The 27150-nt window shown below is 34.9% G+C and overlaps 3 protein-coding genes across 10 annotated transcripts in view; 2 read left to right on the forward strand and 1 right to left on the reverse strand.

Annotated features, from left to right (window-relative positions):
• The window catches only part of LOC127839058 (uncharacterized), a 311917-nt gene that overhangs the window by 172952 nt on the left and 111815 nt on the right, over positions 1 to 27150 (forward strand). The gene's annotated exons all lie outside the window — the stretch shown is intronic.
• Positions 1 to 27150, reverse strand: part of LOC127839052 (uncharacterized) — a 63913-nt gene that overhangs the window by 31359 nt on the left and 5404 nt on the right. The gene's annotated exons all lie outside the window — the stretch shown is intronic.
• The window catches only part of LOC127839049 (phosphatidylinositol polyphosphate 5-phosphatase type IV-like), a 52766-nt gene continuing 47808 nt past the window's right edge, over positions 22193 to 27150 (forward strand). Inside the window, exon 1 of the mRNA XM_052367209.1 lies at positions 22193 to 22305. The gene's annotated coding sequence lies outside the window, so the exon portion shown is untranslated. The remainder of the gene's footprint in view (positions 22306 to 27150) is intronic.

A 27150-nucleotide genomic window follows, 5' to 3' on the forward strand; every position in this document is an offset into this window, starting at 1 on the left:
TGTGCGGTACAGGGACCACCAACCAAACTTACATGCTTCCAGGAACCAGGATTGAACCCGGGTTGCCTTAATGAAATGCGCAAACCACTGCACTAACCAGACATCCCACACAGTATACATTCTAAAATTCTTTTCAAATGTTAAATTTACACTTTTTAATACATAATTCCATGCCATTAAGCTATAATTTACATTTTGCTCCGCAAGAACCCAATCTCTGGTCTAAGACAGATAAATAAAGGTTAGATTTTTTTCCTACCATTGCTTTCAAAACAAAATGTTGCTGTACCGTATTTTACCATGCATAGCGCGCAGTTTTTTACCTTCAAATTTCAAAATAAAAATTCAGTGCGCGTAATACACTGACACAACGCCTTCCTGGTTGCTAAATTGCAAAAAATCCATTTCGTAATCGTAAATCTTCACAATTGCCGCCATTTTTTTGTGTGCAGAAAACTACTTCCTATAATGTTAAAGACTGAAGGGGCCGTTGTTGAAACAACAAAAAGTGGGAAAGGGAAGGAATGAATGGGGTAGTAATAGTTTTGACAAAAACTAAAAGATGAAAAAATGTCTTTGTTGGTGTTTTCACACTTTTTCATTGATTGTTCATTTTAAAAAATCGAGGTATATCGATCCCCGCGTTGTCGTGGTATTGTTTGTTAAAGTTTTTGTTGTCATGAAAACTCGTTGATTTACAACGCAAAACGTCGTATTTGAACTGACGCTCATTATTTCAATCATATTTCTCAACTTCGCTTTTGCTTTATTTTGATAATTTAATCCAAAGTTTAATGTTAGCAATTCTGAAAATTTGCACTCTATGTGAATTGACAGTTTGGTGTCATCAAAGGAAAGCCGCTTCCTGTCTGAAGCAATAAAGCGACAAGTTTCTCGCCGACAAAATTGGCTTCCTTTGTCTTATGAGCAATCAACATGCCGAACCAATCTTGTGTTTGTTCCTCAATGGCAATCGTCCAATTAAATAATAGCACGTGCAAAGCTCCGCCTTCGAACCTTTTGCAGAGAACGGAGGTGGAGTTTAACGGTTAATTGAGCAAGTGTTGTACGTAAGTTGAGTTCCGATTTGCCAAAATTTCTCGTCCCTAAGCATTGAAACAACGAATACATTTATTAATGATTTTCCTATCTCTGCATTAATATGCTACCGTGCGAGTATACTACCGTATTTTACCATGTATAGCGCGCTCCCATGTTTAACGCGCATGCGATTTTTTAAAGCCAAAATGGAGAAAAAAAAGAATTCAAGATCAAAAACCTGAAAATTGGGCCGAAAATGGCCGCCATTCTTATATTGCGCAATCATTTAATCTGAGTTTTTCGGGTGCTTAATGTTTTGTTTTAAAGTAGGGAGCGTTTATACGATCAGGAGCATGGGTTGCAAAGCACTATATTTTCGACAATTTTTAAGATTATTCTCTCGAGAACACCGTATATGTCCTTATTGTCGCGCACTGCGCGTGTTTTTTCAAGACCCCTGCGCGTTAAATTCGAACCACTATTACCTATTCCTCACATTTGAACAGCGTAACATTTGCATTACCTGCCGCTCACAACATTGTATGACATAGTCTTCTGCAGACCCGCAACATTGCAATGTCCAATTTTACGCAAATCGTCCGTGGATCCCATTTTATTTTTCATCGACTTAAATATTTCCCCATTAAGAGATGCTCCCCATTTAATCCAGTTTGACCCGGTATTTCGCGCCGTCACTGCGTCTAGTTGATCGGTATTTATAGTGAGACAAACAATACACCCGAACGCTCAATTCCATACAGTTGGTGTTATCGGCGTAAAGCCATTAGCCAAATATAATGTGTTTGTCTCTATTGAAAGAAACTAAAATAAGTCTATATCTCTATTGTTGGTTTGTAACCTACGTAGTATACTCGCACGGTAGCATATTAATGCAGAGATCGGAAAATCATTGATAAATGTATTCGTCGTTTCAATGCTTAGGGCCGAGAAATTTTGGCAAATCGGAACTCAACTAACGTATAACACTTGCTCAATTAACCGTTTAACTCCACCTCCGTTCTCTGCAAAAGGTTCGAAGGCGGAGCTTTGCACGTGCTATTATTTAATTGGACGATTGCCATTGAGGAACAAACACACGATTAGTTCGGCATGTTGATTGCTAGACAAAGGAAGCCAATTTTGTCGGCGAGAAACTTGTCGCTTTATTGCTTCAGACAGGAAGCGGCTTTCCTTTGATGACGTCAAACTGTCAATTCACATAGAGTGCAAATTTTCGGAATTGCTAACAGTAAAATTTGGATTAAATTATCAAAATAAAGCAAAAGCGAAGTTGAGAAATATGATTGAAAAAATTAGCGTCAGTTCAAATAAGACGTTTTGCGTTGTAAATCAACGAGTTTTCATGACAACAAAATCTTAAACAAACAATACCGCGACGACGCGGGGATTGATATACCTCGATTTTTTTTAATGAACAATCAATGAAGAAGTGTGAAAACACCAACAATGACATTTTTTCATCTTTTAATTTTTGTAAAAACTGTTACTACCCCGTTCATGCCTACCCTTTCCCGCTTTTTGTTGTTTCGACAACGGCCCCTTCAGTCTATAACATTATAGGGTGTAGTTTTCTACAATAAAAAAAATGGCGGCAATTGTGAAGATTTACGATTACGAAATGGATTTTTTGCAATTTAGCAACCAGGAAAGCGTTGTGTCAATGTATTACGCGCACTGAATTTTTATTTTGAAATTTGAAGGTAAAAAACTGCGCGCTATGCATGGTAAAATACGGTACGTAGATTACAAACCAACAATAGAGATATAGACTCGTTTTATTTTCTTTCAATAGAGACAAACAAATGATATTTGTCTAATGGCTTTACGCCCATAACGCCAACTGTATGGAATTGAGCGTTCGGGTGTATTGTTTGTCTCACTATAAATACTGATCAACTAGACGCAGGGAAGGCGCAAAAATACCGGGTCAAACTGGATTAAATGGGGAGCATCTCTTAATGGGGAAATATTTTCAAAATAAAAAAGCCCTAAATTGGATTTGGATAAGTGTCATCCCTGATAAGCCTGTGCGGACTGGTTTTCTGCATTATGCCCTGTTTTCTCAGAATGCGGCTCCCATATACATGCCTGCCTGCAGGCCCCCCCCCCCCGCAAAATTAGACATGAAAACCAATTAGTCATCTCATTAATTATTCAGGATTAAAACCTTCTGCTTGCCTGATCACCCACAGTCAATCAGGAAGCAGTCTCAGGGGTGTGATTGAGGCAAAGTCAGAGGGGAGGAAATTCTGTTGACTGATTTTGACTACGCAAATGGCGCGCATAACGCAATGACAAACATAAAAACAGACATTAAAATAAACAACTTTTTGAACTTCATAACAATATTTCTTTATAAAAACCTGTTAAACTTCACATTTAACATACTGAGGATGCAAAGTAAACAGTTAAGCAAGTATTTATTGTGATCAATAGCAGCAGTTTTTCAATGTATTGAATGACAGTTAATAGACTAAATATAAACAAACACACTTGAGTGTTCTTCTGGTGCTAATGATGTATAAACTGAGTTAAATTAATATATTTAATTTGTTTACCTTTCAATATCTTGCATTTCACATCTTCACTCAGTTCAAAGCTATTTCAGTTAACTGAACAGCGTGACAAACATAATAAAGCAGAATATGCATATGAATCTGATTATACACAGACCCACAGACATATAAAAATCAAATCATGTTTGTCTATTTCCATGTTCGAACGATACTCTCTAAATTGTTTTACTTCGCCAGTAGACTACACTCCAATTTGCAAACACTGGTTTCCGTGACACAAATTCAGTGGGCACATTTCTTAAAAAAATATGTGTTGCTTGTATCTAAAACGTAGTCTTTTTTTTGACAAACACATTTCATTATTCCTATCAGATTAGGTGATGTTGTCGTTTATTCAATTGCTATTTGTTATTTCAATAATCTTAATTTTCTCTTCACAACGGCGCCATTTGCAAACAAATCACAGAGCGCATTTTAAGAACACGATTTTAATTGGAAGATTGGGAAACGACAGCCAATTATATGGCTCGTTTTAAAAATGCTTAGGCAGAATCTACCAGTGTAAAATGCGGAGAGATTTCGCGGGCCGCGGATATTTCGGGCCGCTTATGAAATACGTCCGCGGAATCGGTGGTAGCCCCTCTCCCCCACATTTTTTAAAACGAATTTACGCAAATCTCAGAAGTGACATCCGGGACAACCCGATCCGCGGAAATTCGCGGATCCACGGAAAAATCACACCCCTGAGTCTTTTTTTTTCCTTCTTTGGACGGGTCCGGTAAATCCCAAAATGAATCAGACCTGTCCCAATTTCCGAAAATATACAAAAAATCCAAATCAAAATCGAGTAAACAATCCCCCAAAACGCTAAATTGACGTATTTCCAGACCGTTTTAACTTGCTGCCGAATTTACTTCTCAATCATTGACTGGTTTAAACATTTAACGTTACATTTACACATTTAATACATGTATGTTATCGCCAAATATAAACCAGTTTGAATTTTCTTATGCTTCCGGCAATATTCGCCATGAGTCACAATAGTAAGTATTACAGAAAGAAATTAACGCCTAGTGAAGTCAAAAGCAAAATGTTTAGCGATTTTGGCTTCGTAAAAAGTTCAGTGTCTGTTTGGTCCACCTTATGATCCTCAGTTAGTACACTGCAACAAAAATTGTCGAAGATGACAGAAGTCAAGTGATAAGGCTATGCAGCCTGGGGATGTCTGGACTCTCATCAGCCCAGAAAGACACCATTCTTGATATATTTAAAGCAGATAAAAACAGAGAACTATGTCTGTAACAATCTATGTTTTGATAGCATGTTGTTGTCTGCGCAAGACTGTGAATAAAAGTTTATGTTGCTTTAATGTGTCATTTAAAGCTGACAAAAGTTAAACAAAGTTATTAAAATACCATTATTCAATTGGTGCAATTCACAACTTGATTTTTCTCAATTGGAAGATTTCGGGACTAGTTTTTTTCCCAATTTGGTGATATCACGACGTGATAACTTCCCAATGGCATGGATACCGAACCTGTTCCCAATTGGACGAAAAAAATCACTGCAAGAAGCAAAGCATAGTTGAGGGTTCCGACAATAAGTCTAAGAATGCCTTTTTAATTGTCATGCATATAGGCACCGTGGTTTTTTTTCACCATTTTGGGAATGGGGTTGGGTCCGTTTGGATCGGGAAACATCGCATACTTTTAACTAAAATTGGGAAATTAATGTTCTTGATTTTATGCTTACAAATGCTTTACCATTGATACTAAAAGTGATTTCAATATTATATCGCCCCATTGGTGCAAAAAGGTACCAAGTGACATTTTGATAGTTTTGAGAAAAACGCGTTTAAAGATTTGAAAGTGAATATCTAATTTACTACATACAACTCAGGACTGCAATTGTGCATATTGTTAGATATAAATACAACCTTCATCCCTGCAAAAATTGAACATGTTACATTTATCAATAAGCGATAATTGATCAATTATGTCATATGGTTCCTTTTTGCATAATTCAATATTAAGTTTAACAAAATGCAAAAAGGTACCATATGCACACTTGGCTCCTTTTTGCATGAACTATTTATGTAGATTGTATTCTAAAATGGCACAATAAGGTACCATATGACATATGGTACCTTTTTGCACCACACAAAACTGGAAAGTGAATATGATGATTACACTTTATTAACAACAGTTAAGTATAAACATCTATAAAGATGTGACACATCTGTAAAGTTAAACAATTAAAGTATTGTTGAGATTAAAAAACAATAGTATTTTTGAAAGTTAATCTTGCAAATTTCAGTTTTTGACATAAATGTACAGCACCCATAATATCCACAATGTCAACATTCTTCACTCGATATCAGTATCTTCCTCATCTGACTCCATAGGAACAAAATCCTTTTCCTTACTGCTCGTCGGTAAGGACTCGTAATAAGAATTTAACTCCTCAGGAATGGTTTCTTTTGAGCATAAATTAACAAGGTCATTTTTCTTTTGAATCAATATTGGCAGTTTTGTGTCGTAACAACGCTTTAAATCTGACTCACGATTTGGCCAAGTGTTATGAACACCTTTCTGTTTTCTTGTTGTTTTCTGTACTTGAATTTCCTGAAATTGGTTGTCGTCAAAGCTGTAGTTCACAAATACTGATCTTTGATTGTCCCTTCGCACTTGTATCCACTTTACCTTAAGCCAGTTTATTCTTTGTCCAGTGACTGATGTTTTTAGGTTTGTACAATGTTTCTTTACAAAGTCTTTGAAGTCCATTACATGATTGTATTTCATTGGTATAGTTACATATGGCTGTGATTTTCTTGCCAGAGAAATTCAAGTACACCATTGGGATGGAACATACACTGGCGTTACTTTTTTGGCACGTTCAATGGTTGAATGGACTGAATCGCATTCCATTTGGGAATGGCCGGAAAGTAGAAATGTGGCTAATGGCTTTCAGGTTTGGGTACTTGCGATATGGTATACAACAGTGACACAGTTACATACTGATTCCGATTTTGACCTCCACATGTATCAGAAAAATATATTATTTCATTGACATTGCCTCTATGGCAGACAGATTATGTGTTCTTTAATAAGCATGTGGCGATTTCATATGCTCCCCGTTTACATTGGGTTTCATCCCATACATGACAGACAGCTTGCTTGTCTCCTAAGGAATATATAGTGAGGTTAAAGCAGCATAGTTTCCTTGAATAGTAGAGTTCACTCACTAAAGAACACGGCGTTGTAAGAACTGCCTGCAGATCGAATGTTGCCACATACACACTCTTGTCTGTCTTAGCTCTTTCTGTATCCTTTGTTTTTTTCTTCACGCGCTTTTTTCTTTTGTACTTGATGTTCATCATATTCTTTTTGTAGTGTTTCATTTACTGTGCCTGCTGCCTTTCTTCTGTCATATAAAGTATAGAAGGAGCACTGGTCCTTTTTAGGTTTGAAAAAAGATAAATTGTAATTTTCACAAAAAATCTTTCTATACATTGATTGTTTCACACTGGTTATTCCTTTCTTTTCACAATCTTTGACATATAATTTCCACATTTGTTTAATGTTTAAGTCATGTGCTAGGTATTGTTTTCGTGTGTAGTGAGATTCCATTTTTGGAAATGATTCAATGTGTTTTTTTTTACAATTTCAACTGTACATGTATCTTATTTGTTTACAGATGGATCTTTTCCTCTCATATCCGTCGCAACAAATGCCCCATGTTTCTTCTTTTTAAGTGTGTAATTAATTGTTTTCCTGTTGATGTCCAATGTTTTCATAAAGAAGTTTCTACAAACGCGTTCTTTCCGGTCATTATGTATCATGAAATACTTCTGCGCTATAGATCTCTTGCCTGTAACTTTCCTTTTTGTTGCGCTTTTTTGTACCATGTCACAGATATACTGTCTTTGGCGCTCATAACTTCCCAAAGAATAGTACAATTAAAATATGTCTTCCCGCTACTCTTCAGTGAATTTCTCGCTACACTTGAAACGACATTTGAGGCAACTATGAGAGTGGACCTTTTTCGGGGCAACAACTCTCCCAGTTGCAGAAACATATTCCTTCCCTTCACTTTTCAATAATTTTCTAACATTCCGCTTCCACTTTTCTGGGTTCCGTGTTTTCTTTCGACTTGAATGCTTCTTAGGAGGACTTCTGTATGAAGCACGTGTGTGTGGGGTTGTTTCGACAGGCATATTTCCATGGTCTGATTCATCATTTGGTGTGGAAGGAAGAGATTCCCTTGCAACCTCCCATGTAGGATCTGTGTCACGTTTAGCATCACTGTCATTTGAAATTATATCAATGGTATCATAGTGCTCCTGTCCTCGAACTGCTATATAAGCTAGATTGATTACTTTCTCTGTTGTTTGTTCAGGTTTTATGTCAATCACTGGTGTTGATATTGAACTTGAATATATTCTAACAACACTTCCGTAAAAGTTTGCTGTGGCCAAAGGAACAATGTCTGCTATGTCTAAATTCCATTGTCCTCTTGTTTTCAACAATTAAAGTTCATTGAGAAATTCCACCTTACTGAACATATCCTTTCTAGTACAGAAAGATATATATTTGTCTGCGTTTGTTGTCATGAAGTCACAGACATTTGATCTGATTTCAGACGCACTTTCAGCAATTTTTCCACTTGTTTTCAATGACGTGAAAAAACAGTTTCCATCTCCATTAATACTGACCCTGCGCAGCTCATTACAAGCAATAAGTGTGTCAAGTCGTCCTGTATGGGCTTTTCTGATCATAGCCTCGATTGTACAATTATGTTGGCTGATTTTCTGTGCTCTATTAACCGCTACACTGGCTACCTTTCGTCTGTTTTGCAACAATATTATTTTATCTCTCAATTTCTTGGCAAGTACACTTTGACTTATTCTCCTTTTATTATTTTCTTTCGAATTTTCAATTTCTTGGTTTTCTTTTTCCATGCAGTTTCTCTTTGCTTGTTCATTAGCACACGTCTCTTTTCTTTTGTCTTCAGCTTCTTAACATTGAATTCTGAATCAGTTGAATTGATCGCATCTTTGTTAGGATCGTAATTTTCATCATCAGCACTATCATCATGATCTGATTCACTATAACTTTGGATAAGTTTCCTTTTAACTGGTTGCTTCTTTTTTCTACCAAGATCAGCTAATGGAATATCTTCCGAATCTGTAGTGTCGTAATCATTGTCTTTTGTTTGCGTTGCTATCACAGGTCCAAAAAGTTCCTCTTGTGTAAATGTATGATAAACTTCTTCATCGGATTAAACCTCGTCTTCTATCTGTTAAGCAAATACCAACATAAAGTGAATCTATTGATTATACTGTTTAAATAAAATGAAAACTTATATCTGTAAAAACTGTGAAATTACAAGCTACCTTTTGAAACGTTAGTACATTTAAAGTATGTTCTTCTTGTGACTGCTCCCAGAAATAAATTACTACCATATAGGAAAGAAATCAACTCTTTCAAAAAGGATGCAAGTATTATATTGAGTATTATGTTTTCATTGTTTCCATTACTATCTGGTATATGAATTTAATTTGGCAATAAAAATATACTTACAGATTTATTATTTTCCATCTCCTTCTATAAATAACGTGTACAAAGTCATATGTATAGAATCTCAGTATTTGTCTGCTCTCTTCACTTTAATAATCACCAAATGAAGGTGCAAACACTTCACCCTCATAATTATCATCTGCTAATTACAAGACAACTTAGGGTAACAGGATAGTTTGATAGTGTTATCACTGTCTGGAAAGTGTATTCATTGCTGAGGCAAAAGGTACAACATAAACCAATTGATTGTTACCTGGGTCTGGATAGTGTATTCATAGTTGTGCTAAAAGGTACCAACTAAACATATTGATATAATAAAAACAATGTGGACACATTCATTTCATGTCTGCAAAAAGGTACCATGTGTCATATGGTTCCTTTTTGCACTGATATTTATTTAAATTTTCCACACACCCTTGGTGCAACAAGGTACCATGTGTCATATGGTACCTTTTTGCACTGATATGTATTTAAATTTTCCACACACCCTTGGTGCAACAAGGTACCATGTGTCATATGGTACCTTTTTGCACAAACAAATGTTGCAATTTTCACTTGGTACCTTTTTACATAATCCTACATCTTTGGAACCTTACAAGATACAGCTTAGATATTTTTACAGAATGTAGATTATACAAAATCCTAATGAAATATACTAAAATGTCATTTTTGACCAAAATGTCATATGGTACCTTTTTGCACCAATGGGTCGATATGTTCTAAGGTTCAACTAATTGAGCTGGATTTGGACATAATTGACATATAAGCTCAGTTGAATTATCCGAAGGGATATTAAAAAATTATAACTCTCTGATTATACTCCTTTAATTGACGTTTCGGCATAATGCCTTTATCAAAACATTGGAAATTATATGTTAACTACATTTTTACGTCTTTTGACTGCACAATTTAAATAACAAAGAAAAATGTTTTTAAACGTCAAATGACGTTGTACATGATGACGTCATAAATGGCGTTATATAAAATAATATTCTAATGATATTTGATTAAATAATCATATATACTTGCTATTCTATATATCATATACACATTATGGACAAGATAAATTGCATAAAGTACTATTATTTTTACATTCATTTATGTTGATGATTAATATAAAATGTTTTTCACATATATTTTTTACAAGATAGTTTCCCGTAGCAGGACATCAAGTTGATTTTTTGTTATCAGACTTATTAAAGAATTGGAATTTATAAAGAAGTTTCAAACGCAATCACCAAATGGACTAAATACAAAAAATCAACTCGTGGAAAGTGTGCATTTCATGCATGATACAGTAAACTTATATATAAACAAAGAAGACAATCGGATATTCTGCAATAATTCATAATTATTGTGGGCGGACCTTATACACTGAAAACACGCGCTGTAACTTAACAAAACATGCCGATACATTTTCCACCAGCGTAATAATCCGGCAATAAATAAATGAAAGTTGCGTATCTGATTGACAGAACAGCCGAAAGTTATTGTTATGGGCGGAACTTCACATAAAATAGTACACAAGAAAAATAATATACATTGTGTAAATCTTTAGTAAAAATCGTGTTAGAATCAAAATAATTCGTGTACTTAATTGTTTGTTGTTGAATAACTCACGACCGGAAGTTTAGATGCGTGGTTTCAAATCACTCCTGCTTCGCACTCGTGATTAAATCCCTACGCATCTTAACTATCGGCCGTGGGTTTTTTGACAATAAACTATAACGTACACGAATTATTTCTCAACTATTTGGTTTTGTTGTTGCCAGTATCCAACCTACGCACAGACATTTGTTTGGTTCAGTGCATGTATGTAAGCTATTATCGAGTCGACAACGATTTAAAACATCGGTATAGACTTACACAGATAAATAATAGATAATTGACAACGATGAAAAAAGTCAGATACAACAGCACACGAAACGACAATAAAAGAGAAAAAAATATCATAAAACCAATAGAGAAAACTCGTATGTTCCGTTTAAAAAAGATGCCAAAGGCAATAAAACTTGTACATTTATTATACCACCTTCATGAATGGCAAAATCAATGATATAAATTTTCTGACACTTTTTCCCCATTTAAATCCAGACCGATTGATGTTGCGGGAAAATATGATCCCTGATAATTACATATGATGATGATTATTTTATTGTAAAATATCAATTTATTCAATATATAAAGCACACATTTAACATAGGATTAAGATACAATATGTAAGTGTTTAACGTCATTTCATTTTTGGCAAATTTTTACATTTTTTTGGCGCCATTTTATATAACGCCATTTATGACGTCATCATGTACAACGTCATTTGACGTTTAAAAACATTTTTCTTTGTGCAGTCAAAAGACGTAAAAATGTAGTTAACATATAATTTCCAATGTTTTGATAAAGGCATTATGCCGAAACGTCAATTAAAGGAGTATAATCAGAGAGTCATAATTGACATGTTAAGAATTAATAAAAATATATTGGAAACCCTTTATTGGGAATTTTAAGGGTCATAAGGGAAAAATATATACTTTTTTTCCATTGGGAATGGGTTCCCCTACCCGAACCAAATTTGAATGAAAAAAAAACACAGTGAGGCTTGACCTTTAGGCAGAAAGGCATATGTGCCTTCCTGTTGATTGTCTAACTGACATACAAGTTAATTAAACTTAGATACATGTTTGTAGTCCCATGGAAAGTTAAATTTAATTAAAGAACTTTCTTACTGAATTGAAGTTTTAAAGTCTTCATTTCCATCCCTAAGATACTGATGAGCAGCAAACAGCATAAAACCTGAACATCATGAGAGTTACTTGCAGGCTGTTCTGGTTTTATGCTGTTTGCACAAAGCCATTTTTACTTTGCTTCAGAGTGGGAAAGGGTTACTGTGAAACCATTATTATTCGTCAGACATTAATTTTCGTCTTTTTCGTCCTTCGAACGATGGACGAATTCAAGATCCTAACGCACAATCATGTCACATATTTGAAACAAATAAGACTGAATTACCGTAGGCATGAGGCATTTAAATCCAGCGTAATCCACGTTATCAGTTTGACCGTGATTGTAATGGAAAAAGACTAATTGGCAATTGGCTTCGTTGTTTAAAACACTCGTTAACGGTTATTCAGTCCTACTTATCCGCTAATCATAACAAAGAACGTGTCAATGACATAAAATAATAAGGGACAGTTACTATCACCTGAAATAACAGACTTGTTAATTGGCATATGCCAAACAAGGCCCACCTCCTGCAAGTGACTACCAAGTATCACCTCTCTTTCCCCAGCACGATTTTTTCGCAACCGCGTATTACATGTATTACAAACATTACAAACAAATCGGACGCTTTTTTTCAAAACCAGAAATGGACGAATCTAAGTGCTGACGAAATAGTCATTTTTTTTTTAAAAGGACGAAATTTCGTGCTGACGAAAATAAATGGTTTCACAGTAATTTCATTTTAATTTCAGGAATCTCACATTAAAAATCCTCAATTATATGAATGACATAAGCATTTATAAGCACCTGCCTAAATATTTAGAATACTCTATAGAACACATTTTTTTTTCTAAAGTTGAATACAACTTATTATGCAAACTCATAAATTAGGTGTACACAACAATAACACTTTCATTTTTGGAGATTACGAGTCTGTGCTTATTTGCTTTTCACTTCTTGCTTAGTTGCATACGCTTGATTTACATGGTTAAAAGAAAATAGGCGGCGATATTTAAATACAAGTATTTACATAGGAGTAATGAATAGTAACTCTTCACTTCAACTCAATAGGGAATGAACATTAACATAAGATTACAAGAGGGCGGTACAATGTAGAAATGTCAAGAAAACTTTGTTTGAATGAAACTGAACAGATTTATCATAATTGGAAATGTTGAATATGATTTAAAATTAAATTTCTCAAAAAATGATGGTGTAAACAAGACATGAAAATGTCACAAAATCAGGTGTTCAAAGTTTAACATATTAATTTGAGCCCGCTCTGTGAAAAAGGGGTTTAATGCATGTGCGTAAAGTACGTGTAGTCCAGATTAGCCTGTGCAGTCCACCAACACTTTCCGCCTAAACTGGATTTTGCTAAGAAGAGACTTTCTGTCCACGAATAATACCACACAAGCGGAAAGTGTCGTCCCTGATAAGGCTGTGTGGACTGTGTCGTCCCTGATAAGGCTGTGTGGACTGTGTCGTCCCTGATAAGGCTGTGTGGACTGTGTCGTCCCTGATAAGGCTTGTGGACTGTGTCGTCCCTGATAAGGCTGTGTGGACTGTGTTGTCCCTGATAAGGCTGTGTGGACTGTGTCGTCCCTGATAAGGCTGTGTGGACTGCGTCGTACTGAGGCTGTGTGGACTGCGCAGGCTAATCTGGGACGACTCTTTGCCCACGTGCAATAAACCCCCCTTTTTCACAGAGCACGGCCCAATTCCAAGTCAGTTTTAATGTAAGTTTCAAATTTCAGTGCAATATCTCCATCCAAACTCAGGTATTAACCCTTTGCATGCTGGGAAATTTGTCGTCTGCTAAAATGTCGTCTGCAGAATTTCTAAAATTAGCATTTTCTTTGATTTTTTTCAAAGAATACTATCAGAATAGCAAACAGTTTGGATCCTGATGAGACGCCACGTTCTGTGGCGTCTCATCTGGATCAAAACTGTTTGCAAAGGCCATTAAAATTCAGCTCCAGCACTTTAAGGGTTAAAAGGAAACTTTGTTGTTTCTTACTTTTACAATACAGTGATCTTGACTTTCAACAGCCATGACCAAAAGAAATCCAAAGCTACATATTTAACCCTTTACCCCTCAGAAACGCACTTTGACAGTCATTTGAAGTCCTTTAGAAAAGCAAATTAAATTTAAGTCTGTTCTGGTTTAATGCTGTTTGCACATGGGAATTTTCTGTTTGCCTCTGACTGGAAAAGGGTTAAGCAAGCTGGCTATATCCAAAGTTTCATCAATATTGGTCACAGCAAACTTAAGTTATTGAGATGAACCAGCGTTCCTTCTTTATAAATAACCAGAAAACGTCTCTTTCCCAATTAGGAAAAAACTACAAATTTCCCAATTGCTGTCAACAATATTCCCAAATGAAGGTTTCTAAAAAAGTAAATAAACAAGAGATGTGTTTGTCAGAAGCAAAATGCCCCCTACTGCACCGCTTTGATTTATTTATTTTTGTTTTTTTTATTAAATCCCTTTTAGAAAATATTACTTCCCTTGTAAAAATGATCTGACTGTACCTGCCAAATGATAAATATAAATTATCTCCCTTTAAAGCTTGTTACTTCCCTTGGATTTGTTTTTCTGACCTTTGACTTTGAAGGATGACCTTGACCTTTAACCACTCAAAATGTGCAGCTCCATGAGATACACATGCATGCCAAATATCAAGTTGTTATCTTCAATATTGCAAAAGTTATGGAAAATGTTAAGTTTTCGGACGGACGGACGGACGGACAGACAGTTCAAATGCTATATGCCACCCTACCGGGGGCATAATAAAGCTTGAACCTAAATTAATATAATAATGACAACTTGACAACATTTAGCTTAGTCATCAATTTTAAAGTATTTGGGAGCAAAAAATCAAATATCCCAATTTCCCAATATGAAGACTTCTGAAAGGTCATGTTGGATCAAGAATCTGGGTCACTGTAACTTAACATTTACATACAGTTTCCAATGAATTACTTTTGTTTGGATGAAGATAATGCATCAAAGGTTTGTGTGTGCATGTTGGTAGCTTACATGAATATCTGGCTTTGATTTGCATTTGCGGCCAGTCAGGGCAAGATCAAGGTCGTTACTCAAAATAGAAAAACAGCAAACAGGTGGTCAGCGATTTTTTTGCCTAATTGGAAAAAGTACCCGTTTCAGTACAATTGGGAAATTTTGCGCGAAAAACCCTGACATTGGGAAAATTTGTGTTGTGAAGTACAAGCCTGCTATATCCCAAGTTTCATTAAGGTCAGTAAATGCAAACTGAAAACACCTCTTTGACCCCACCCGTCAGCCTGTGCACCATAACCCACTGTACATGTACATTAAAAATAAATCTAACTAGAACAGCCTTGATAATCTACTCTTGTTATAATTATAAATATACATGTACATGTAGTATTGGTAAAATTTAAATTAGCTGGTAACATGTGATTAGAAAATACCAAGAGCCATGTTTCATACCTCTAGTATAAAAAAGTTTTACTTTGCCATATAAATTAAATCCATGTGCATTGAGTGCCTTTATAAATGTGTCATGCATGTGTTTTTTAGATCTTTAATCAAACAAATAACTATAGCATGAGTATATTTATGAAAAAAATAAAAATCAGGAATGATTTATTATCCTCCTGGACATCTTTAAGTGCAATTACATGTCAATAAATGAAAAGAATGTGCTACAAAAAAACAGCTTCTAAATTCGGAGACGGGTGATGCTCCCCAAAGGTTTTTTTTGTCACAATATTGCACTGTATATATTCAGATAAAAGGAAACGTCTTGAGGGCACAGTAGTTGGGGGGACAAATTTTTTTTTATAGAAAATGTCAAAGGGCCATTACTCTGTGAAAAATCATCCAACCAGAACCCGCTGATAATAATGCACATCTCCTCTTGGTTGTGAAGCTTCCCATAAAAATTCATTGCAGTGATTTTTTGGCTAAAAATTACCGCAAATTTTCGGCTGCATCCCAATCGCGAAAATCAACGTTTTTTCCCAAAAAGCTTAGCAAAATTTCCCAAAAAAAGCCCAATTTCCAAAAAAACAAAAAAAAAAAAAACATTTTTTTTTTTAAAGAAAGAAGTCTGTTATGACTCATGATTTCTTATCTCTAGATCTAAACTTTTTATTTTAACATCCTACAAAATATATAACTTTAATTTAGTCCTTTTTGTTGATAAATAATTCCAAAATTTGCCACTTTTATCAATTAAAACAATTCCAATTTGACCAGACTCCTTTTTCCAAAATGGCTAGAAAACCCCCTGAACATGCACTTAAAAACATTTCTAATTCTGTTACTTATAATCATATTTATGATGCTTAATTCTTCCCAATTTCATAGTTTATCGCACTATTTTCCCCAATTTCATGGTTTATCGCGCTAATTTTCCCAATTCAAATGGCACAAGCTGTAACAAATAAAAGCAAAAAAAATCACTGCATTGAATTCCAGTCATTAGTTGCTGAGAAATAGCCCGGACAAAAATTGTGCACTGACTGACAGACAGACAGACGCACACACGGACAGACGAAGCGGCGACTATATGCTCCCCCCAAAATAAATTTTGGGGGAGCATAAAAATACTAAAAGTGCACATAAAATACCCATAATTATAAGGTACAAATACAAAACTATTACAATACCTTAACAATACAAAAGCCATTATTTGACTCTGAATGTAATCTTTACAATGATTATCAGGCTGTGAAAGTACCCTGGCACAACTTTTGTCTACAAAAAAATAAACGCTAGCCATTTCAAAAATCCTGGAGTAAGATGAATACGAATATTAAGTGCAAAGATTTTTTTAATCGAGACAATGCAACCCTGACATGCTTATTAAACTTGCATAGATCTATCATTTGACGTGTATAGTAAGATGTCCATTCAAATGGATCAGATATGAAATTATTAGAAAACTGGTATTATTCAGAGCATTCAACCAATGTATAGATCATTTTATTATTTTGTATAAATTCATGGCAATCTACAGCTCCGCTGCGGGTGCATCATTTTTGAAGAAATGAAAGCTTGTCAGATTTTTTTTAGAGGTCACAGTGACCTTGACCTTTGACCTAGTGACCTAAATATGGGTGTGGCGTGTAGAACTCATCAAGGTGCAGCTATGAAGTTTCAAATTTGTAGGTGGAAGCACTTTGATTTTAGAGCCAATGTTCAAAACCTTGACAAAATGTTAAGGTTTTGGCACGATGTGGACGGCGGACACGACGGCGGACACGATGAGCTGGCTATGACACTACCTCCGGTTTTTTCTGAAAACAGCCGAGCTAAAAATTATTTTTTTTTATTTTTTAGATTCAACATTTTGTTCATCTCCCATCCAGCCATAAGTTTAACCTTAGTAAAAACAATACCAAAAAAACTTATATTCTCAATTTGAAGCATGTTTTAGCAAAACAGCAACAACGCTTATTTCCCATTTTAGTCAAAACGCCTGGGGACGGGTCCCTTCGAATTGGGACTTAATTTAGGAAATTAGTGTTGTTGCTGTTTTGCTAAAAAATGCTTCAAATTAAGAATAGAAGTGTTTTTAGCATTAATTTTACTTAAGTTGAACTTATATGGCTGGATGGGAGATGAACAAAATGTTGAGATCTAAAATAAAAAACACAAAAAAACACTGAGAAGTCAAATTTAGAATAACGGCTATATCCAGGATATCAAAGTGACTTACATCTAAGGAAGTTAATTGAGCTATGTGGAGTAATAATGACTGCATTAACATATGGCTACAAGTTGTATGAGACCAATGGAATACAATTGAAAGATTTTCATTCAAAAACTTAATCAATAAGTTGACATAAAGCTGATAGTAGTGTTCGACTTTAAAGCCTCTAGTATCGGTATTATTTAATGTGGTATAATGTTCAAATTAATTTACTAATCTTAATCTAGATATTGCCAATGCTGTTAAGATTACAGCAGGCTTTTGAATCTGCTTCAGGCGTATGATTATATTTTACGAAGCTTAGTGTTCAGAAAATACCTTATCTGCTGTGATAAAGAAGAATTAATAGCAATATTTAGTTTCAACAGAATACATGAGGACGGAACATGGGAAAGAGAACATAAAATGACCTTGATTAAAAAAAAGATATAGCTCTGACATAAAGCTGAAAACATGAAAGGCACAATATGAAGCTATTATAGACACAATTATTGTCAGAATGATTTTACAATTTAACACCAGAGCATCCAGAAATGATGCTTTTGGCAGCTTTGGTTTAAAGTTTAAGGTATAAGAAGTGTCAAATGAATAATGTATCTTAATTTTATTTCATAAACATCTAGTAAAGTATATATCTATAATTGATATGATTTTGTCCTGATGTGTCAATATTTGTTGATAAAAAATGCCAATTTGGTACTCTTCGTCGATAAAAGATTCCCAAATTTGCCATTTTATCGATTAAACAAGAGATGTGTTTGTCAGAAACACAATGCCCCCTAATGCGCTGCTTTGAATTTATTTTTCTGACCTTTGACCTTGAAGGATGACATTGACCTTTCACCGCTCAAAATGTGCAGCTCCACGAGATACACATGCATGCCAAATATCAAGTTGCTACGTTTAATATTGCAAAAGTTATGAAGAAGGTTAAAGTTTTGGTTAAAGTTTTTGAATTTATTTTTTTGACCTTTGACCTTGAAGGATGAATCTGACCTTGACCATTCACCATTCAAAATGTGCAGCTCCATGAGATAGACATGCATGCCGTATCAAATTGCTGCATTCAATATTGCAAAAGTTATGAAGAAGGTTAATGTTTTGGTTAAAGTTTTGGGACACACACACACACACAATGACAGACAGGCCAAAAACAATATATCCCCGATCTTTCGATCCGGGGGCATAAAAAAATAATTGGCCTAATATATTATTAAGACTCCTTTTCCCACTCTGGCTGGAAAAGTCTCTGAGATTTTACCAATAATTTTGGCAAGTTATGAGATTTACATGTACAGTAGATTTCGCTTAATTGAATAGCCCATTTGTCACATCCGCATATTCAATTATCCGGAGTATTCAATTATACGTACAGTACACTCCACGCGTTTTCCCCAATTTCCCTCCATACTCCGCGGGTTTCGATCGGAGGGAGATTAAGAAAATCCCGCTATACGCGGCGTTTGCATGATTTTGGACGCGGCGGTTAACGATCGGCAAAACTGATAAACCGACGCGGCGGCCCTCGGCGTTGGCAACGCAGGGGAAACTCCGCGTTTTACGAGATAACGATCAATTTAATTTTGTTTGACTTCCTGATTTTCAAATAAAATTACATTTATTACAAGTACATACATGTACATGTAGTATAATATTTACAATTAAAAAAAACAAACAAGATAGATCGATCCCGACGTGGTTGTAGAAGTAGTTGTGGTTGTATAGAAAACTCGTTGATTTACGACACACAAAACGTCGTCTTTTAACTAATACTTACCAATTAATATAAACACAGTTTGCAACATTGTTTTTATTTTGATAATTTAATCCAAAGTTTTCATGTTAGCAGGTGATTTTCTATAATGAACATGTATACAAATGACCAAGGACCCTACAAATCTCGCAAATCTGTGTGAATTGACAGTTTGACGTAATCAAAGAAAAGCCGCTTCCTGTCTAAAGGCATAACTCACTCAAGTAAACACGTTCAACGAATGCATAAGGAATGGTTTTAATTGTCGGAACAAAGTCTATTCTCTGCTCGCTAATGCATTGATTTTCTCTTTGTTTGTAGGTTATTCCATTGATTGCTAAAAGGTGGTAACTATTGAGTTGATAATTGCATTTAATATTCACAGTTGTATTCTTGTTGCGTCGACATTCAAAACAATGTTTACCAGTAATTATGGACCAAATCGGCAGAGTGACATTCACACATGTTAATCCCTTTTGTCAAAACACCGAATACAGCAGTCTACACAATAGGTCAGTAGACAAGCTTTGCGTGTTTTCATAACGTCAAACACTTAAAATCCAGTTCCGCCCAGATGTCTTCTGTAATCAGTTTACAGTACAATTAGTGTTAAAATAATTACTCTACTAAAATACCGTAACGATAAAGATTCGGCGTGTTCGATTTGAAATTATTTTAGAGGAAATATCAACTTATTCGCGATATAATTTCGTTAATAAATACCAAAGAAACTTTTAACCGAAATCAACAATGTTCTCTGCGCTACAAAGTTTGTATAAAAAAAATCAATACACGCACGCTTTGCAGGAGTATACATTGTACCTTGACCTTGTACATTGCAGCATAATTTTCGCGCGCTTTTGTCGGGAATTATACATGACTGTATATTGGAAGCATTTGTAAACGTCGTGTTAACAATTAAAAATCGTAGTGTGTTTCGGATTACTAATTATTATTCTCATTTGTAAATTTTACGGAACATTTATTCTTGTGTCGTATGTGTTATGATTTAAATATTAATTTGTCAAATGTATTATATTAGACTAATTCATATTGTAGACGTACCTGTGAATTAAAAAACATAATTTTTATACGTATTAATTTTCTATACAATTATCTTTTTATACATGTACTACAGTATTTAAACAATTTATTATAACAATGTTTTTATTTTTTGGCATGCCCAGTAGCACACTGCTAACGCGGCGTTGCGCGGCGATCACTGATAAGAACGGAAGGTGTCTGCATTTACCGACTAGCCTAAAGTAATACACGCCGCGGGAATTAGCGAACGCGGCGTAACGCCGAGCGTTTTATCGAGTTCACCTCGCTCTTCCAACGCCGCGTGAACACTCGCTAGCAGAAAAACCCCGCGGAGGGAGCGCGTTTTTTGGGGAAAACGCGTGGAGTGTACTGTAATCAGTTATATTTCAAATGTTATCACTAACCGGGTGTAATCCTCCTGGAAACTGTGCTTTTCATACATAATCAAAACATCGTTTCGACACGTAAGTTAATATTGGAATTAAATATTGAATCCATTATAAAAATAATATAAATGTTCTGTTGAATTCCCAAATGAGAATACAAATTTTGTAATCCAAAACACACTTTCTAGCTTTAAATAAAACGTCCACATGTATTTCCTTTGCCCCAAACAAAAAACTAGCGTAAACTATGCGGCAATGTACAATGTCACGCCATACGGTGCGTGTAATAATTTTCCCCATATTCATTTTATTGCTTACTCTAGCAACATCTATTGCTCATGTATTGTTGTGGTAAAAAGCACGCAAAAATTAGCGTGGGTGTATATACACTGTTGAAGGAAAACTTTGTAGAGAGGAGAATGCTGTATCTTTGACGTTACGCTCTTTCAGGTAGTTTAGTATTGAAACAGATAATGTACTGTGTACTGACTTACCGGAAAATCTGGTCAATACTGGATTTTATTTTGGTTATTGTTAAAACATGATCAGCAGTGTTAAGACTGCGATGTTTTGACAAATGTGCGCGTTTTTGATTGTTCAACATCATGTTTAGATATGATTTACTGTGACGCAGTTGTGTAGGTTTATATACACAAACTGAGAATATAGTGTAACATTCCATCACCTATTTGCAAACTGTCGAGCAAGACACGTCAACAGTTTGTTTCTAATCAGCAACACACTCTTTAATCGTTTCTAAGCGACAACAAACTGTTACTTGAAGTGTGTTTCTCGACAGTTTGCATTCGAAAGTTCGCACCTGACTGCACACCGGACACTCCAGTGTTTGCATTGTACTTGCTCGCATACTACACCTGTTAGTCACGTGACGCTTGACAGACGCTGCATAAATGCATGGTGTGAAATGAAAACAAAGGCAGTCAATTGAGCGTGTTTGTCAAAATCGTCGATACGATGCGTATCCTTGGATATTTATGACATTCTTTGCTGGATTAAAGTGTGGATTATAGCCTGTGCAATAGAAAATTGGCTATTCAATTAACCAAAATACGCCATATTTCCTATCAGAATGTGTCGATTTTTTACAAGGGGAAGAGATGCAAATGGTTAGGTGTTTTCAATTTCTATTCAATTAACCTAATTATTCGATTATCCGATATTCAATTAAGTGGAATCTACTGTATAAGGATTGAATCAATGAATCTCTGAAATCTATTTTTATAATTTTTTTTTATCAAATGTAAGTCAAGGTACATTTTTGTGAAAAATCAAGTGGTAGATAATATCTGATTAAATTTGTCTACTCACATACAAAATTGTGGTTTTGACAGATTATTCTTTTAGGTAGTTGGCTTTATTTGCAGCTTTTTAATTTTCCATTACTTTTCAAATTGTGACCATACTGACGTGCACTCTAAGTGCCTATTAACAAATTTGCCAATTTTGGTCAAATGTGAAACACCTACTTATAAACCGGTGACTGACAGTTTTATGGTATCTGGACAAATACATAATATAGTAAGTTTATTACTTTTTGTTTACTTTTATCTTTTCCCTGGGATATGATTGTTTATTTTGCACTTCAAAATGTGAGAGGTAAACATTCAACACAAATATTATCATTGGAATTGAAATCTGAAAGTTCAGTTGTGTAAATTTACAAATCTTTGTGTCATTCTTACATGCTTTGGTTCATACATATTTTTAAAATAGAAAAACTATGATCCAAAGAAGCAAGTATTTTGAATGTTCATACCATACTGTTCCTACTTTACAAAACTCCAAAGCATGGATAACTTGCAAAAATTTTTAACCATACAAAAATTGCAAATAGCATAATTAACCCTTTGCATGCTGGGAAATTTGTCGTCTGCTAAAATGTCGTCTGCTGAATTTCTAAAATTAGCATTTTCTTCGATTTTTTTCAAAGAATACTATCAGAATAGCAAACAGTTTGGATCCTGATGAGACGCCACGTTCTGTGGCGTCTCATCTGGATCCAAACTGTTTGCAAAGGCCTTTAAAATTCGGCTCCAGTGCTTTAAGGTTTAAGCAATGAATTCAGGCTCACTAATATCTGAAAGAATGAATTATTTATTACATGTAAATACTTCTTTTTACACCTTTCCCGTCAGATGGTGAATTTGAATGTTTTTTTTCACATGAGCCCTTATATATAAAATTATATAACATATATTAACTACAATGACACATTTTCAGCTAAAATTATTGATTAAGATTACACAAAAATCTAGCTTTGATAAATAAATTACTAGGTTTTCATTCTTTTATTGATGAGTCAGTTTTTTCAGTACCAGTATGATACAGCTTATTTTCATCAATTGAAATTTCAAAATACATAATCAAGCCTTTTCCTATACCGTTAAACATAATCACTAGCCTTTTCCTATACCGTTTTGGGAAATATGCATTTGTTGGGGATTGGGAATTTATAAAAAAAATCATATAAATTATAATTACATACTTAAATAGATGTTATTGATTAAAAATTGCAATATATAATTATCATTTGACATTTATTTAAAAATAAATAAAAAATTTGGATTTTTTTCTAATTTTGATAAAAAAAATACAATTTTGCGTTGGGAATGGATCCGTTATTAACAGACCCATATATATGCAAGGAAAAAACCTGATAATTTACAGGAAATGAATACCATAAGGCATTTAGGGATAATATGGCCAGTTTGGTTCCAAAATTTACCTTAAAAAAAACCCGTCGGAGACGGGTGATGCTCCCCAAAGGTTTTTTTTGTCACAATATTGCACTATGTATTCAGACAAGAGCTGTCAGAAGACAGTGCACTCGACTATTCGAGTGCTTGACAGTATAATGTAAGCCATCATGGGGAAATTGTTCATATTCAATAATTTATTAGAAGATTTTTCAAAAATAAAAAAAAGGAAAAAAAATAAAACAAAACTTTGGGGGGGGGGTGTAGGGGGGGGGGAGTAGGGGGGCGAGAGGGGGGTATAATGTGGGGTGTGGTAATTTATTAGATGATGTTTAAGAAAAATTTATAAAAACAAATTGGGGGGGGTAGGGGGTGAGAGGGGGGGGGGGGTATAATGTGGGGTGTGGTAATTTATTAGATGATGTTTAAAGCAAAAAAATTGGGGGGGAGGTTGAGGGGGGGAGGGGAAGGGATTCTGGGTAGGGGCGTGGGGTATTGTTTGGGTGGAATACATTGTGGTATTCAGGTAAGTGTTGTTTTGTCAAAGTAATAATAAAATGTGATCATAAATAAAGAAGTTATGGCAATTTGAGCTAAGTGTTCAATTATCTATGCGTAAAAGGGGCCACAACTATGTCAAAATGCTTGATACAGTGGTCTGCTCTTGTTTATAGGTTGGGGTCATGTTGATAAACAATATGCAACATATAAAAGCAATATGTCAAAGGATATAGGAAATATTTGGGGTAGTACGCAAACTTTAACATAGATTTATCAATAATATGCATATTCTAAGTATAAAAGGGGCAATGATTATGACAAAATGCTTGATAGAGTTGTCTGCTCTTGTTTATAGGTTGGGGTGATGTTGGTTAACAAGTATGCAAAATATGAAAGCAATATGTCAAGGGACAATGAAAATAAATGGGGTAGTACGAAAACTTTAACATTTGCTGCATATTCTAAGTATAAAAGGGGCAATAATTATGACAAAATGCTTGATAGAGTTGTCTGCTCTTGTTTATTGGTTAGGTTCATGTTGGTAAACAAGTATGCAAAATATGAAAGCAATATGTCAAGGGACAAAGAAAATATTTGGGGTAGTACGAAAACTCTAACATTTGCACGCTAACGCAGACGCCGGGGTGAGTAGGATAGCTCCACTATATAAATTTCATATATAATAGTCGAGCTAATAAAAGGAAACGTCTTGAGGGCACAGTAGTTGGGGGTACAAGAATTTTTTTATAGACAATTTTTCAGGGCCATAACTCTGTGAAAAATCATCCGACCAGAACCCGCTGATAATATGCACATCTCCGCTTGGTAGTGAAGCTTCCCATAAAGTTTCATTGAATTCTGGTCATTAGTTGCTGAGAAAGAGCCTGGACAAAATTTGTGGGGGGAGCATAAAAACACTAAATAAACATGCCAGCTTTCTTTATCAACCTTTTGATAAGAAAGAAAGATGCTAATTAATTAGGAGTAATAAAATACAAAAAACATCAAACGGGTCAATAATGAAGCGAAATCATGTTTTCCTGACAGATCCAGATAATAAATGATTGCAATAAATCCATTATTCAGATAATAAAGCTTGCAATTCCCAATTTATCGCTAGCATTATACTCCTTTGGTTATCTCAATCAATGGCCCTACAGCCAAAGCAATTTTACAGCTATTGATTTATACGGTCATTCAGAGTTTAGAATGGAATAATTACTGTAGGCAATTCATCTGATAACAGAATGTTGATACATGTAGTTCATGCATAACCAATTAACAACGAAATTTGATTAACATTGCCCACAATGTTTTATATTTAAATCAGTCAGGTCATGCATAAATATTTAAATAAATAACAATCAGAGAATAATTAAAATATTTGTTCATGCTTTAACCAATTAATGACAAAATTTGATTAACATTGCACACAATGTTTTATATTTTAATCAGTCGAAAATTTGTCTGACAATAAATGACACACCATTTTATTTACTGAAAAAAGTATCAAAACAGTGAAATACCCATTACAATTGATATTTTTTTATATTAAATAGAATTATACAATATTATTAATAAATGGAGAATTTATATAAAGCTACAGTACAGGCAATGTGTACTTTGACAAAAACACGTGTCCGCGGTGTTCAATTTTCCCGATGGGTGACATTTCGCGGGGGGCGGACACGCTACTGACCGCGGTGTTCGGCGAACACCCGAAATTGCGGCGATTGCACGCTATCGTTAACGGGAACACCCGTGATCACCGCCATGCTGCGCAGCCACCGTAAACACCTTTCTGCGAGGGTCATTCACACGTTTTAAATGTACATGTACAAAATAAAATCATATACTTCATGTACATGTAGATATTATGTGCACATTTTTTATGTGTACTTAAACTCGGGCAGTACGTTAAGTCGGAAACTAAAACTAAGTGTTGAGATGATCAATACCATTAACTTGTATGGTATTAATCAATGCAATTGCCCTTTTTGTTTTCACAAAATTGGGTTTCATTTTTCCCGATTTCCAGAAAATGACTTGTGCATGTTGCATGAAATCTAAATATAGCGTGCTACAGCGTGTTTGATTTTTATTTTATTCAGATGAAATGTCAATTCCAAATCATTCGCGAGCTACCCTGGTACTTGAGAAGAAATTCACTACGAAACTTTAAATTGAAATTAAAAGATCCCAATGTTGTCTGCGCTACGAAGATTTTGTGGCAAAAATAAATACACCCACGCCAATTTTCGCGCGCTTTTTATGGTTTAGAACAAAGAAAATGAAAATATCATGGGCATATATACATGTATTTATTTGTGGCTACAATTTGTAACAGAACATGAACTCTACAGAACGCGCACACTTGGCGTCAGGTGATTTACGAATGTTAAAATACACCTGTTCTGATTGGGCGCTTATTTCATCAAATCTTTAAATAGAAACATATGCAGAAATTCATTTGATAGTTTAGAGATATGGTGAACGTTTGTGATTTTTGCATTTCTATCACACTTTTATCGTCAACATTGACCAGAATTTGCATGAAATCGGAAATCTCGGGATTATCGGGTAATGGACAGAGACGGGAATTTTTGCATGTATGCGGTAATCGATTGTGATTGTTCGTAATCGTTGTTAATTTTTTAGACACCAAACGACACCTTTAACATTCAAACGCATGGTAGATTCTTTCTGCAAATTGGTACCGACCTATGTTAATGTTCAATAATTTATTTCTAGCGAACACGATGAACACTGCGGTAGATATTATGGGTCCGCGGTGATTCGCGGTGTCCACCTTATGGAAAACGGCCCCCGCAAATATTTTATTTGAACACCCATCGCGGGGGTCGTTTGGTAAGCGAACACCGTAAAATGAACACTGCAACGAGTGGCGTTTGTCAAAGTACACGTTGCCTGTACTGTACTGTATGTTTGTCTCCTAATTGTTTAAAATTTTTATTTATCTTATTTTGTAAACATTAATTTAAATAAAACCTTAAATGTGATGTTTGTTTCTTACATAAGGTTAGGAATACATGATGTTAAACTGTAAGTCTGAGAATGGAAATGTTGCTGTGAACAAATGTCACAAATATCAAAACTCTCTTAACAAGTCAGTGATTTTATTTCTTCTTTATAAAGTTAAATTGAA

This window comes from Dreissena polymorpha, chromosome 7 (genome assembly GCF_020536995.1).
Source record: "Dreissena polymorpha isolate Duluth1 chromosome 7, UMN_Dpol_1.0, whole genome shotgun sequence".
NCBI classification, from domain to species: Eukaryota; Metazoa; Mollusca; class Bivalvia; order Myida; family Dreissenidae; genus Dreissena; species Dreissena polymorpha.